General features: G+C 33.4%; 1 protein-coding gene across 4 annotated transcripts in view; it reads right to left on the bottom strand.

Moving 5' to 3' along the window:
* LOC149679713 (uncharacterized) overlaps nucleotides 1-15633 on the bottom strand; it is a 230149-nt gene that overhangs the window by 14910 nt on the left and 199606 nt on the right. The gene's annotated exons all lie outside the window — the stretch shown is intronic.

Raw genomic sequence — 15633 nt, 5'->3', positions numbered from 1 at the left:
TTTAAAACATTTATAAACTATTTTAATTTACTTGAATTAAATGGAGAAAATTTCCTTGGGATTTTATTAGTTTTAGTTTCATTGCAGGGCTATCATAACTTTAGTTAAGTCAATTCAGTTTGAATCAGTTCCAAAATATCTATCTTAACTAATTGCAAAGGCCTATGGATTCTGACATACCTAATTATGATTTACTTTCATTGCAGGGGTATCATAACTTTAATAAGTCAATTCAATTCAGTTTGAAACAGTTCCAAAATCCACCAACCTTAACTAATTGCAAAGGCCTATGGATTCTGCCATAACAAACTATGGTTTAACACAAATTCGGGCCTCTCTTTCAGATATAACCTGATCTCAGTAATGTCAGGCCCTGTAAAATAATCCAAGTCAAGCAATACTGACAAGTTCAAACTGAACTTCAGCACAGTCTCTTGGACAACCAATGGACCAATGGTCTGGCAAGACTGGAGCGAGGAGGAACCACAAAAAAAAGTCCCCATAGTGAAAACTACTTATTGAACAGCCGAAAACCACAGAATTAAACACATATGTACTAAATCCCCAAGGGCATAATTTATAAGAGACACCTGGATTCCGATACCGGTGGATTGTGGATGAACCCAGGTTTCGTAATATAATTGGCACTCTCTGCTACCTAGCTGGTAGGTACTGTCGTATCTTTGAGGGGATATCGCGTCCATAGTACCGAGGGGTCAGTTACTCAGCATAATTAATGATATTACCTGTAATATTTAAATGCACTATCCTTGAAAGTGATTATCCCCTCGCATAGCGCGTGCCGACTGCTGCATGACATGATTATAAAGCACGTGTTTTCTCTTTATATGAGAGGCACACGTCACGACAGGGCACATGTCTGACTCTGTCCTAACCAAGGACGAATTATATTATAAATATACTGCTTAAATATTAATAGGTATTGAATAACTTCGATTAAAACCAGGATTCAGGTTTGATTTATTCGCGAAATACAGTATAATATAACTTTATTTCGAATTATTTAGATTTGATTAATTTAATGATGCAATGTGTGTACTTTTTAATCAAGTGCTTTTAAAATAAGCAAATAAATGGTTTAATGCAAATTAGCAAGATTTAACAAAAATAGGGTTGTAAACTTGTAATGTTCAGTTTTTGCGTTTGAAAATTTCCCTGACTTTTCCAAGGTTTCCCTGACCGCCCAAAGTTATTTGCCCTGACTAATTATATTAAATGCCACATTAATTTGAGGAATTTACTAATGGTGTGATTAAATTTACCGAAATAAATAATTATTAACAGGTTTGCAACATTTTAACAAAACAGGGCTTTAATGTTCAATTTTTGTATTTATAAAAATTCCCTGATTTTTTCAGATTCCAGGTTTTCCCTGAACGCCCTAAGTTATTTTCCCTGACTTTGTAGAATGTAGTCGAATGTTGTGTTTAAATTTCCCGAAATAATATTAAAGTCCCTGATTTCTATGCCATATTTAATTACAATTTTCAAAATCCCTGACTTTTCCATGTTTTTACCCGGACTTCCCAGGGATACAGTACCACAAAAAAATTTAAAAATTTAAAAATTTCTCACAGTCAATTTCAAAGTGGACATTTCTTAATCGTAACAACACCCGAACTAAATAATAACATCATGCGATAGTCAATTGAAAGACCCGGATTTTAAAAAAAAGGTCTCTCTATTAGAGTTGGTTCAGAAATACAGGCATTAGCGCGAATAATTACACGAAGATAGACGTCATTACGGTTGAATTACACCACGTATACCAGTACTAGTACCCCGTATCCATACTCCGTAGTATCTGGGAAGCGAAATTTGGTTCTCATGAGGACACTAAGTTACCTAGCTTAAAGTTCAGGTGAATTATTTTTTTTTTTTAAATTGCAATCTAAAACATTTTATTTTAATATTAGATGATCTATTTAATTTTAGAATATATACAGGGTGTCTCTAATAAGTCTGGCATAAATTAAGCGGTGGGGGTGTTCTTAGGGAGAATTATAGGATTTTATAGGAGAAAATATGTGTTTTTATAGGAAAATATAGGACTAAAAAAGTAAAAATGATCATATATAATACTATTTTGGCTTAAAATATGTAGAAAAATCTCAAAAAATAATAATAACCAATTAGATTTTACTTTGAAAATTCAGAGGAACTTAATTAAATTAAATGATATAATATAAAAAAATCCTGAAGCAATTTCGGACATATCTAGTCAAGTGTGATCTCGATCATAAAAGGGCCAACTAAACTTTGATATAAATTTGATGCTAAACTAGAAACGAAAACTTCCCAAACTAAGTCAAAAATATAGGAGATATTATAGGGCATACCTTTCATGAAATTATAGGATAATATAGGACAGGTTAAAAAATATGGGATAAAATAGGACCTTTCATGAAGTTATAGGATAATATAGGACCTTTCATTAAATTATAGGATAATATAGGACCTTTCATTAAATTATAGGATAATATAGGACCTTTCATTAAATTATAGGATAATATAGGACCTTTCATGAAATTATAGGATAATATAGGACCTTTCATTAAATTATAGGATAATATAGGACCTTTCATTAAATTATAGGATAATATAGGACCTTTCATTAAATTATAGGATAATATAGGACCTTTCATGAAATTATAGGATAATATAGGACAGGTTCAAAAATATGATATAGGACTTTATAGGAATTATATTACCGCTGGGCTCCTTGGAATTAAGTAATATAATAAAATTCATTTCACATGACCTTTAAAGTCAAATAAACTTTAATAATAGTGTGTAGTTGAAATGTTATTTGAATGAAACGGGCGTCACGCTTTCCTGACCATTCCCAACAAATGCCGCCCATCATCTAGACAGTCTCCAAAAACAGAAAATACGTTTTTGGACAAACTTAGAATAGTATTAAGTCTGGGGACTCTCAGTGGACAATAGTTTCGAATTTTCCAGAAAGAAAATGACAATTTGATTACGGGACATAAGCGGAATAAACGTGACCTTGAAATTTATTTTGGGGTTTATTTTCTATAATGACGTAATTTGGAAAAGATGGGGAATTCATTAAACCCTTTTTGTTTTAAACAAAAGCTAGCGATGATTAGCTCATATGTTAATTATGCTAAGTTATTTTCCGTTAATGTCACAAGCTATAGCAGGAATGCATACATCTAATAGGAATTATTGTGTAGCCATTCATTTTCTCTCAACGTATCTAGACGGATTCTGTGGAAAGAGCTAGACTAATCATTATGTATGACGAATTTTACCCAAGCGATTAAAAATCTATCTCGCTGCCTGTTTCAACTTGTGCACGCGCATGACCACTCTCTGCTACCAACCAATTTATGAAATCACAGTTAGAAAGACGTCAAAATTATTAACAGGCGTGACGGATACTATAGTAAGGTCTTACGCCCGGCCCACAGAACCAGCATAGAAATTAACATGGGATAAATGGGCGCACAATGATTCCTATTAGCTATATGTATTCCTGTTCAAATATATATGCCTATTTTTATAACGTTTTTAAATTATCACTAAAATTCGAAAATTCACGTGTATTATATTTCATATTTTCTTTGAGCGGATGTTGAATATAAATTCCATTTTCTTTTTATTACAAAGCAGGTGTTTTGGTTTTATTTTCTTTTCATATTTTCTAACGCATTATTCTGGGTGTTTTGTTGAGTTTTCTGTCTATATTTGTATGAAATACATAGCGCACGATTTTACTGTAAACCACATCCTCTTGGAACTACATATTTTACAACGTATATTAAGAGATTATAGATACACTTTCTCTAATGACCCCTAACCCTAATGGAAAAGATCATCCTAGAATACTTTAAATTTAATTCGAAACTTCAAGTAAAATCATATGAGAAAATAGACCATTTCATCAATCACTTGCAGAGATATTTGTCTATCCATAAAAGATATACAGTAGAGGAGTAGACACTTTAGCCTTTCCAGTTTCCACCAAAGGCGGCAAACTTTACAGAGTGGAAGGCATCTGATTGGCTAAGCGGAGGTATGAAGTTAAATGGGGGATATTTTTACCCCTTTGCCCACTCCCTATACTTCTCGCCAAATTTTTACTATAGGGATTTGGCATTACTACGTCATGAAACGTCAGGCTACCTTCCACTAGTGCTAAAAAACATACCAGGAGAGGGTCTTATATAGCTTTCATTCTGTAAAAAAACATACCATAATGGCGCTGGGGGCGGAGTTAAGTCCGAATTGCCAAGTCCCTATTCATTTTCGTTCCCCCCCCCCCAATAAAATGTCGTCTGCTTTACTGTATATCCCTATGGAGGCGGAGAGTGGTGTTTAGACAAAGGCAACCACGTGATTGTCTACCAAGTAACCGAAGAAGCTCCGGGATTTAACTAGAACTGAATACAACAACTGTCTACTCCTCTACTGTACATCCTCTATGGTTTATCCTAGCATTTTCCTTTCAAAACATTTGGCAGCATACTGATACAGAGAAAGTTAAATATTTGAAAATCTTCAATAACAAAATCATTTTATACAAAAAATTTTTCCCTGTTTAAAAAACACATAAACGACAATTATCTTCTTAAAGCTGGTTAAACAAGGTTTGAAAAATTCACGTTATATTCACGTGAAAGTCAAATTAACCCCAAAGTAACTAGTGAAAGGGGTCAAGATATATTACTTAAATTTTCCTCCTGGTAAAACATTTTCCATTTCATTTTCAAAAATTCATAAAAAACAAAACGCCCTTAAGCGGTTTACAAAATATCGAGTATACCAATACATCTTTAATGTTACAATATGGGAAGTAAAATATTTAAAGTGTCTGTAACATTTTTCAAGACGTGCCGATGCAGTAACGAATTTTAGTGCCGTCAAGAAGCGATATCTAGCTTACTAGGGAGAAGGAATAAATTCGCCACATTTCTCGCTTTATCTCCAGTCCAAACGTATATAGGTCCGGAGTTAATCCCCGCCGCCTCTAAATTACAACCAGCCAGCATCTCATTGGTTCTTGAAAACTCACGTCAGCGCGACCTACGCGAATGACGAAATTTACAGTCATATTTTCCGACTGAGGAGAGGCAGGCGAAAAAGCCCGGCCTCCTTTTACGTCCCCCTTGTATTTTGAAAGTGGGACTGGGACTATGGTATAACGCGAATACTTAGGCATCTTATACCTTCTCCCTAATAAACTAGATATCACTTCTTGGTAATAATAAGGTATCATACTATCACATACACTTTTAAATTTTCTTATGGGTACCGACCGGTAAAGTCGGTTGGGAACATTTTATAACCTAGATTTCTTACGCAAAAAAGTTCAGGAGGATCTAAGATCAAGAAAGAGCGGAGTCTAAGGTATTCTTGGAGAAAACGGTGTAGTTTTCTTTTGGGGGGACAAAATATGAATACAATACGGTTCTCTCATGGTTGGGTGCTCACTTCAAAGGAGCTACCGGCTTTTCTATTGAAAAGGATGGAATGCAGTGACGCAACTATTTAATATTCAATGATTTATAAAAAATGGTTACTGAACTACGATTGCCAAAGCTATAGGGTCGTCTATATGCGATAAAAAAATTCGGTTGAAGATTTGCAATACTCTGGGGAGTTAGACCGACCCCCTAGGTTATATCATATTTTTGAAGTACATAATATAACTTTTAAAAATTTATAATTTTTATATTTTTGTTTTTGAAAATGTTTTAAATATTATTTCTCAAATATGATATAAGGCATATTTGAAAATATAAAAACAAACATTACGCATAAGTAGCTTCAACATTAGGCATATTTGATAAAAACTAGCTCAAATATCACGCAAACTAGCTCAAATATCACGTAAACTAGCTCAAATATCACGCAAACTAGCTCAAATATCACGCAAACTAGCTCAAATATCACGCAAACTAGCTCAAATATCACGCAAACTAGCTCAAATATTACCAATATTTCATAAATATTAGCTCAAACATAACGCATATTTTGCCAATATTAGCTCAAACATAACGCATATTTTGCAAATATTAGCTCAAACATAACGCATATTTTGCCAATATTAGCCGGATTTAGCCCAAACATTACGCATAATTTGTAAATAAATCAAAGAATTTGAGATACTTTAAACAAGAAGTGATATCTAGTTGAATAAACTAGACATCACTTCTTGATAATAATATATCTTCAAAAACTGCTCAAATATTTTTAACAAAATCTAAAATTAGTATGCATTCAAAAGACTTACGCAGTTTAATAAATATACAGGGTGTTTTCGAAAAGTCCATCAATAATGAAAGGGCGTATTTATTGGGCCATTTTGAGTCGAAAATGTTCTATGACATTTTGCCGTCCGACCCACGGTTTTCGAGTTATGATTTGAATATTTTAGGGATGACCCCTTCATTAAATTAGCGCTGTCTTTCAATTTCTTAATTAAATTTAAGGGGGTCATCCGTAAATTACTCCAATCATAACTTGAAAACAGTGGCCCGGACGGAAAAATGTCATAGAACATTTTCGACTCAAAATGACCCAATAAATACGCCCTTTCATTATTGATGGACCTTTCACAAACACCCTGTATATACCCCAAAACGTTGTTGTACTGTGCAATTTAATATGGACACACTTTTAAAACACCGCGTCAATATAGAAACTAAAGTTAGAATACAAATCAAGCCACCCAAAACAAAACAATAACCAGGCACACAGATACAGGATGTTTTTTAAACCAACCAATTTCAAAATTTAGAGAATTTTATCTCTAAATGTTTTCTAGGAATTATAATCATATCATTGAACAAACGATCTCATCTCGATCTTGGGGATTTTCCAAAAACAGTTCTAACTTCTTAAGGTCTTATTCTTAAGAAATGAAAATTACATCCGCAAAGCCCCTAGCGCCACCTGCCGCTTCTTGACGCAACAATTCCAAGAATAATTTTTTTTTTTTTTTTTAAAAATCTCAATTTCCTAGGACCAAGGTCATTATTATTCTTATAATCTTATAAAGTCCATGAATTCTTACAAATCGCCTTCATCGTATACAGGGTGTTTATAATTATAGGACCGAAGTACAGTGGGATAGATAGTTCAATGGGAAACCAATTTTGAGCCGAAAATGTTCTATAGGCTACTTCTATGATCATACACAACCGAAACAAGTTATTAACATTATCGAAGGAATGTTTTACGGATGACCCCTTAATAAAATTAAAAATCATTGTTTTTGTAGTTTATTTAAATTTAAGGGGTCACCCATAAAACAATCCAATCAAAATGTTTCGCCCTAAGGGACATCCGAAACAAGTGTTTAACGAATGACCCCTTATTAAAATTAAAAATCATTGTCTTTAAGTTTAAATAAATTTAAGGGATCACCCATAAAACAATCCAATCAAAATGTTTCGCCCTAAGGGACATCCGAAACAAGTGTTTAACGAATGACCCCTTAAATTTAATTTGAAACTGAACGACAATAACAATACTAATTTAATTTAATTAAGGGGTCATCCCTAAAACACTACTTCAAATTAAAACTGTGTCCATTATGTCAAAATGGTCATAGAAGTATAGATGTTACATTTTCGACTCAAAATTGCTTCCCCATAGAACTATCCCACTACAAATACTTCGGTCCTATAATTACCCTCGATTTTGTAGAACACCCTGTATTTAAAATTCCATAGATACCACGCCGCAATACGTAAAAAATTAATTTAAATCGTCATTAAATCGACATTTTAATGAAGGTATGAATTAATAAACCTTGAATTAGCTTCAAGGGTTTTGCGTTTAATCACGTGGTTTAATTCGTTTGAGCGGGAGTAAATGTAATAAATTTTATACTCAGATATTTGTTGGCAACAATGCAAAAGTAAAGGTATTTTAATGTCATACACCTGCGACGTATTTTTCGAATTTTGATGTATAGTGAGACAGAATTTTTCTGAAAAACGTGATCTAACGCACACGTTTTTATATTATTAAAATTAGAATCTAACAATCTATTTCGATGTATAAAGATATAAAAAGACTGTACTTTTAACAATTATTAATAGCTATAGAGTATTTTACCGTGGTAATTTATACGGTATTTTACCGTGGTAATTTATACGGTATTTTACCGGTAAATTGAAGACACCTGAAATTTTATTATTTTTTTAGCGGAAAAAAAGGATAAATTTCAAATTAGCTAAATCTTTTAAAAATTTATATAAATTATTAATGATTAAGGTGCAAGATTAAAGGTTTAAAAAAGTTGGATTTATTAAGTTTAAAATGGTTAAATAGGCATGATATACTTATTACACTCAGGGATAGATTTAATTTTAGAGATAGGAATGGAGAACCGAGTACTGTGGGTGCGCGTCAAAGTCCCGGATCCCCTTCCACGGAACGGAGGGGTATGAAAGAAGAGGCGGGTCATAGCGTACGTATTTTTCGCCGTCCCCGTCAGCAACGTCATCAAAACGTAGTTTAAGTGAGCCAATAGGATAATTTAAACTTTTCGTTACGTGTTGGAGGGAGGGGCTCTATACTGGGTGGTCTATGAGTCGGACTGAAGTAAATACGAACCGTTCTCCATTCCTACTTCTAAAATTAAATCTATCCCTGTTACACTTACTTATTTCAATAAATAAATTTGTTTATATTTAATGATATTTTTGCCTATTTTTTATAACTCTAAATTGAATAAAAATCAAGTTGATTCAACCCTTTATGCTCCCTTTAAATAATTATATACAGGGTGTTTCTGATAAGTCTGGTGGCATAAATTAAGGGGGATGTTTATTCTTTGGAAAATCGATTTTGAGTCGAAAATGTCATAACTTCTATCGCCTCCATTTTGTTTACCACAAGAGACACTGTTTTCGAGTTAAGATTGTTGTTGGAGTATTTTACGGATGACCCCTTAAATTTAATTAAGAAACTGATTAAGGCAATGATTAATTAATAATTTAATTAAGGGGTCATCCCTAAAACACTATATCAAATCATAACTCGAAAACAGTGTCCCTTGTGGCCAACAAAATGGAGGCCATAGAAGTTACTTACATTTTCGACTCAAAATAGATTTCTCTAGGAACAAACACCCACCTTAATTTATGCCAATGCCAGACTTATCAGAAACACCCTGTATATATATTCATCATATTTTACATATAAAAAATAATATCAATATTTTGAAAGAATTAATGGGACTGCGTTTATCTTTGAATTACCTCGACGTTTAATTTTCTCTACATATACACATACCTGTACCTCGTACATTAATTAATGGTTAAAGGTACTGTAGTAGTTCTTGAAAGTAGGTTAAAAATACCAGTTAATTCAGATTTTTTGTAGAGATTGTCAAGTTTTAAGCTAGACAACTTAGCGACTTAATACTATAGCTGTTTATTCTAACCTTCCCCTTTTTCCCAGCATGGACCATTTTAATTATTTGCATAATATATCTTAAACTGGTTTCTATTTAACAGTTTGGTTTGATTTTGATATAACTGGATCTTACGAAAATAATCAAAAAAATTATTATATATGGTAATTTTTTTCCCAAATTTTTATAAAGGGATACTGAAGCTATTTTCATTTATAATTAGAGAAAAAATGTTTTATAAATGTTTGTTTCTCCTTAAGCTCTAGGCCAGGTCTTGACCTGGGATGTTATGACCCCAGTTTTGATATTTAGGTTACCTTAACTATAGATGCCTACCATGAAAGGTTGATTTAAATATTCAGCCGCCATATTAGAAAATGGTGGGCAGATACGTGACTGAAAATTGTTGACTTTACGCACTAATGTAAATACTATACTATTTACTTTTATCTCCTTTGTTTACACTACACAGCACACCTGTACCTACGTCTATGTTTGCCTGTTTATAAATGGCAACATAGTATTATCATAAGTTTATAAGGTATGCTATATGATAAGTATGACACTAACTATACAAGTTCGTAATGCTAGAGACTTGCAGCTCGAGATAACTAGTTCAAGAACGACAAGCGAGAATTGAAGTACTTCACGTACTCGGTGGTTAATTTTGTAGGACTTCCATCTAGCTCCTATTAAGTCTGCATTACTAAGCCTTTGACAGTGCTTCACTAGGCGTACATCGCTTTACCTCGAATCTATAACCTACGTCAATCACTTCACAATTACAAGCTCCAGTTTCTAAGTTACCAGAATTTACAAACTTATGGTGAACATATCTTATAAACTTATGATATTATTTATATCAACAAAGATGTATACATTCTGTTCATCAATGTTTACTAACGTCCACTAAAAACTAATAACCCACAATTATTTAAACAACCCAGTTAAGTGCAGCTTAATCCACTGTTATTAACCATCTATAACTAATAAAACTATCACTTTAGAAATAAATAGTAAAGCGTAGTTATTAAACCAGTTAAATACAAAAACATTTTAATATTTAAAAACCTCTTTTAACCTTTAACACGCATTAAAATTCCACAATTTTAAATAAATCAAGTGGCCAAACGAAACCGAAAAAACAACCCACGAAAGTCAAATATTTTTTTACACTTACATTTATATAAGAAAAAGCTAAACACTGTCCCAGACACAACTAAAAGGCCGAATTATTCCAAAGTTCTAGACAAACCAAGCCAACCAGACTAAGAACACTGTACAGCATAGTTATAATAACTCGATGGAAAAACCGTACATTCAACAACGGGCTCAACGGCAGAGGAAATAAGAGAAAGAACCATTAAACTAAAGTCGCGTGAAACCAACGTTAACTGAAACACGCCATACTTGCGCTAAGCAACCGACAAAATAATGACGTAGATAAGAGCTCCTATAGGCGACAGTTCCAACTAATACTAAATGATACGGGGGGGAAGGGAGGAGGAGACGTAGTTTATTATTTTAAAGACCGAATGAAACGTTGGAATATTATTCTTGAAATATATGGACTCTTCTATCGAAAGGGTTAGTCTTGTTATTTTCGCCGTTAAATTGGGCTATTTTTCCGCCGTTAAACTATAGCTATTTTTCGCGTTAATCTAGCTATTTGCCGCGCTAAACTACTTCTTTTCGCGTTAATCTCGCTATTTTTCGCGTTAATCTCGTTATTTTTCGCGTTATTCTAGCCATTTTTCGCGTTAATCTAGCTATTTGCCGCGCTAAACTACTTCTTTTCGCGTTAAACTGGCTATTTTTCGCGTTGATCTCGTTATTTCCGCCAATTTAAACTCGATATTCGAATTAGTCTATTGAATTTCCTTTCCATAGATATTATAAGGGGTGACCTTTGAACCTTATCTCAGGACAGGTCAAATATGGAGCCTTTAGACAGATACAGAGACAGCTTTAAAACTTCTTTAATTATAAAAAGCCACATTCTCACAAAAATGTAACTAATAAACTTATGTTAACCTTAAACTCTTGAATTTTCTTTTAAGTTGTATCATCTTCCCTTTGGCATATGTGTGTACCCTTTCAAGCCAGATGCTTAGAATCAACTTCAAACTATTTATAATTCCACAACGGTATTTTAAAAAGGGTGCCCCCACAGGATTAAACTCAGCAACTAACTTACCCTATAGTGCCGAGCACCGAGTGTAAAGGTATTTATTTATTTTGCATCTCTTTCTCTCTTATATTTAAATTATAACGTTTATGAACTGAAATTCTCTTTGTTAATTAAAAATAACGGTTACTAGTGTTATAACTTTGAACAGTAAATTAAGCTTGCCCTTAAAAATAAGCCCTAATATTTCCAAAGTATTTTATATTCTTTCAAAATTAAGCCCTAATATTTCTAAAGTATTTTATATTCTTTTAAAATTAAGCCCTAATATTTCTAAAGTATTTTATAGACTTAAAATTAAGCCCTAATATTTCTGAAGCGTTTTATACCTTAGCCTTAACATTTCTAAAGTTTTTCATACCTTAGCCCTATCATTTCTAAAGTGTTTTATACCTTAGCCCTAAGGCCCCTAATATTTCTAAAGTGTTTCATACCTTAGCCCTAAGGCCCCTAACATTTCTAAAGTGTTTTATACCGTAGCCCTAACATTTCTAAAGTGTTTTATACCGTAGCCCTAACATTTCTAAAGTGTTTTATACCGTAGCCCTAACATTTCTAAAGTGTTTTATACCGTAGCCCTAATATTTCTAAGGAGTTTAATACCTTAGCCCCAATATTTCTAAGGAGTTTAATACCTTAGCCCCAATATTTCTAAGGAGTTTAATACCTTAGCCCCAATATTTCTAAAGTGTTTTATACCATAGACCTAATATTTCTAAAGTGTTTATACCATATAGACCTAATACTTCTAAAGTGTTTTATACCATATAGACCTAATACTTCTAAAGTGTTTTATACCTTAGCCCTAAATGTTTTATACCTTTTAAAATTAAGCCATAATATTTTTAGTGTTTTTTATACTCTCAATTAAGCTTAAGGCCAAAATATTTACACTATATTACACCTTTGAAATTAAAAATCATACGATTAAAACGGTTCCAGTTTAACTTCATCCATTCATTTTTTTCATATTAATATTCATAAACTAAAATCCCATTAGCATTTTAATCTAAATTAAATTTGCATAATGAATTCCTTTTATCTTCAATATCATTATGTATAATAAAGGTTAAAAACTTTTGTTCCTTAAGAAGATGAAAGACATATATACACAAAAGAAGGGCGTAGTTGGAAAAATGGTGTGAAAACTACATTCTATTCTCTAATGGGAATTATAATCTACATTATTCATGAATATTAAATTAAGTTTTTCATTATCACTAATCACTTATGAATTTCATTAAATTAATTTTAAGATATTCCAATCGAAAATTTGGATATTTCAAAATAATGTCAGAATATGGACAGACTTAAGATTATAAACCTATCCTCGCATACTTCGGTTATTTTATGACGTATTTGCAATAAGCCACTTCATATTTGAATAAAATAATTATTTCCACAATTAAAATTTGAATATTTAAATGTCAGATGGCGCTCTTTACATTTCATCATTATTAGATCAAAAATTAGCAGACGAATTTTCGCTACAAAGTTAGGTCCTAAAACGTTTCTTCGAACGTTCATATGTTCTTATCATAAACATAATAGAATAAAGCGTAAGTATGGACCTGCCATATAGGCTTATGGTATGGACAATGTGCATACGAGAACGAAAAGAGATCTGACTGCGGTGCCATCTTTCTTTGAAAGTTTCCCCTACTAACTGAATAAAATAGGCATGGTCTATTGTGATTTCCGTCATCAGTATTGAAGGGTTACGAGCAGAGGTAGGTGATCAAAGTAGGCCTTGCTTTCCACCACCAGGAGACGCTTCTCTACGATAAATAAGCCACCACGACACGCCCCTCTGTTCTTTCTAAAACAATTGGCGCTCATTGCAAATATCCTCTGGACCTATACTTACGCAAAAGATTATAGTCTTATGTTATAAAGAATACCCTACAACTTTTGTTATTTTTGCGAAATTTAATATTTAAAATTTAACATATTGACGCAGATAGTAAATTCCGTATGACGCAAGTATTGTCTGTAATTTCTGGTCAAAAGAACACGAAATTTCTTATATTTTTCAAAAGAGTAAAATATTATCATTATTTATTACCAAGGGCACTTTAAATACCGCCCCGCGATACAACGGGGAAAATAATTTGTCATAAAAACAAGTTTTTTCCAATACTCATACGTTACTTTAAAAAAAACAATTCTGGTGATTTCTTTCCTTTAAGGTTTAAAGAACTAATGCCGTATGTCTGGGTATAATGATGGTTTTAAATATCATAATTAAAAAACTGGTTATTAAAACCATGTTTCTTTAACAATGCCTTTATAAACTGCACCAGGGATAGATTTAATTTTAGAAGTAGGAATGGAGAACAGAGTAATCTGGGCGCGCGTCAAAGTCCCGGACCCCCTTCCCCAGGACGGAGGGGCATGAAAGAAGAGGCGGGTCATAGCGTCAGAGGTAAAAAGGAATTACGTATTTTTCGCCTTCCCCGTCAGCAACGTCATCATAACGTAGTTCAAGCGAGCCAATAAGATAATTGAAACTTTTCGTTACGTGTTGGAGGTAGGGGGTCTATACTGGGCTATGAGTCGGACTGAAGTAAATACTAACCGTTCTCTATTCCTACTTCTAAAGTTAAATCTATCCCTGACTGCACATATATTTACCAGGAATGCATACAGTTAATAGGAATCATTTTGTAGCCAATTTCCCACATCAATATCTATGTTGGTTTTGTGGGAGGGGCTTGAGAACTTACTATCCGTCACGTCTCATTATACTTGGCAGTGCTACGTCATGCAACGTCACGCTACCTTCCACTAATGTTGAAAAACATACCAGGAGGAGGGGCTTACATACTTTTCATTCTGTAAAAAAATACCCTAATGGCGCGGGGGGCGGAGTTAAGCCCGAATTGCCAAGTCTCTACTCTGACGCCTTTCTAACGTAAATAAATTGCTTGTTAGCCGAGTGTGGTCATACTCAAAGTAAAATTCGTCATATATAATGATAAGTCTAGTCCCTCCCACAAAACCCGCATAGATACCCTGAAAAAATAGATGTAGCACAATGTTTCATATAGAGTTATCTTAGATGACTTAGTGTGACGTCACCAATGCTATTTAAACCTAAGCAGACCAAACATGGCTGCCCACTGCCAAAGCTAATCCCGTGACGTTTTTACCTAGACACTGACGTCACTCACAACAGAGTAGCTCCGTTAACAGTACTATACATTCCTGGCTTCTATAATAAGGTTAAAAACAACTTATGTCTAATTCCCCAAAAATTCCTCAGTCAAGGGTATGGCATAGTGGTTTGTTACATCACATTTGTTTAAAAATCATAAGTTAACGAAAATTCAATTCAAATAAGCTGTAGGCGTGAAAGTCTGAAGAAGTTAATGATCTTGCCTAACATTAACAACCTCAAGAAATCCTTGAAAAAAAAACAACTTGATCTATTTTTAAAACGAGTATAATACAACATAATTGTGTCGCGAACTTTTTGAAAAATGGCTTGGCATGGTAATAACAAGAAGTGATATCTAGTTTACTAGGGAGAAGGTATAAGTTGCTTAAGTATTCGCGCCAGGCCATAGTCCCAGTCCCCCTTTCAAAATACAAGGGGGGGACGTAAAAGGAGGCCACCGGGCTATTTAGCAGCCTCTCCTCAGTCGGAAAATATGACTGTAATTTTCGTCATTCGCGTTGGTCGCGCTGACGTGAGTTTTCAAGAACCAATGAGATGCTGGTTGTAATTTAGAGGCGGGGATTAACTCCGGACCTACAATACGTTTGGACTGGAGATAAAGCTGTCTGAAAATGTGGCGAATTTATACCTTTTCCCTAGTAAACTAGATATCACTTCTTGCTTTTACCTTGGGAAAATGTTTCTTTAAAAAAAATGCGGGAAAATTCGTACCATAAAACTTGTAACCCCGTGCCTAAAGCGCCACTAATGAATGTATGTATGTATGATGCATTGGCAAAATTTGTATGTATATGTATTTAATTTTTTCATTATTTTTTTTTTTGATATAAAAATTAGACATAC

Source organism: Phalangium opilio, unplaced genomic scaffold, assembly GCF_054372755.1.
Source record: "Phalangium opilio isolate 3A_F unplaced genomic scaffold, DU_Popi_V2 ptg000041l_1, whole genome shotgun sequence".
NCBI lineage: Eukaryota > Metazoa > Arthropoda > Arachnida > Opiliones > Phalangiidae > Phalangium > Phalangium opilio.
This window is presented reverse-complemented; position numbering and strand designations above follow the sequence as displayed.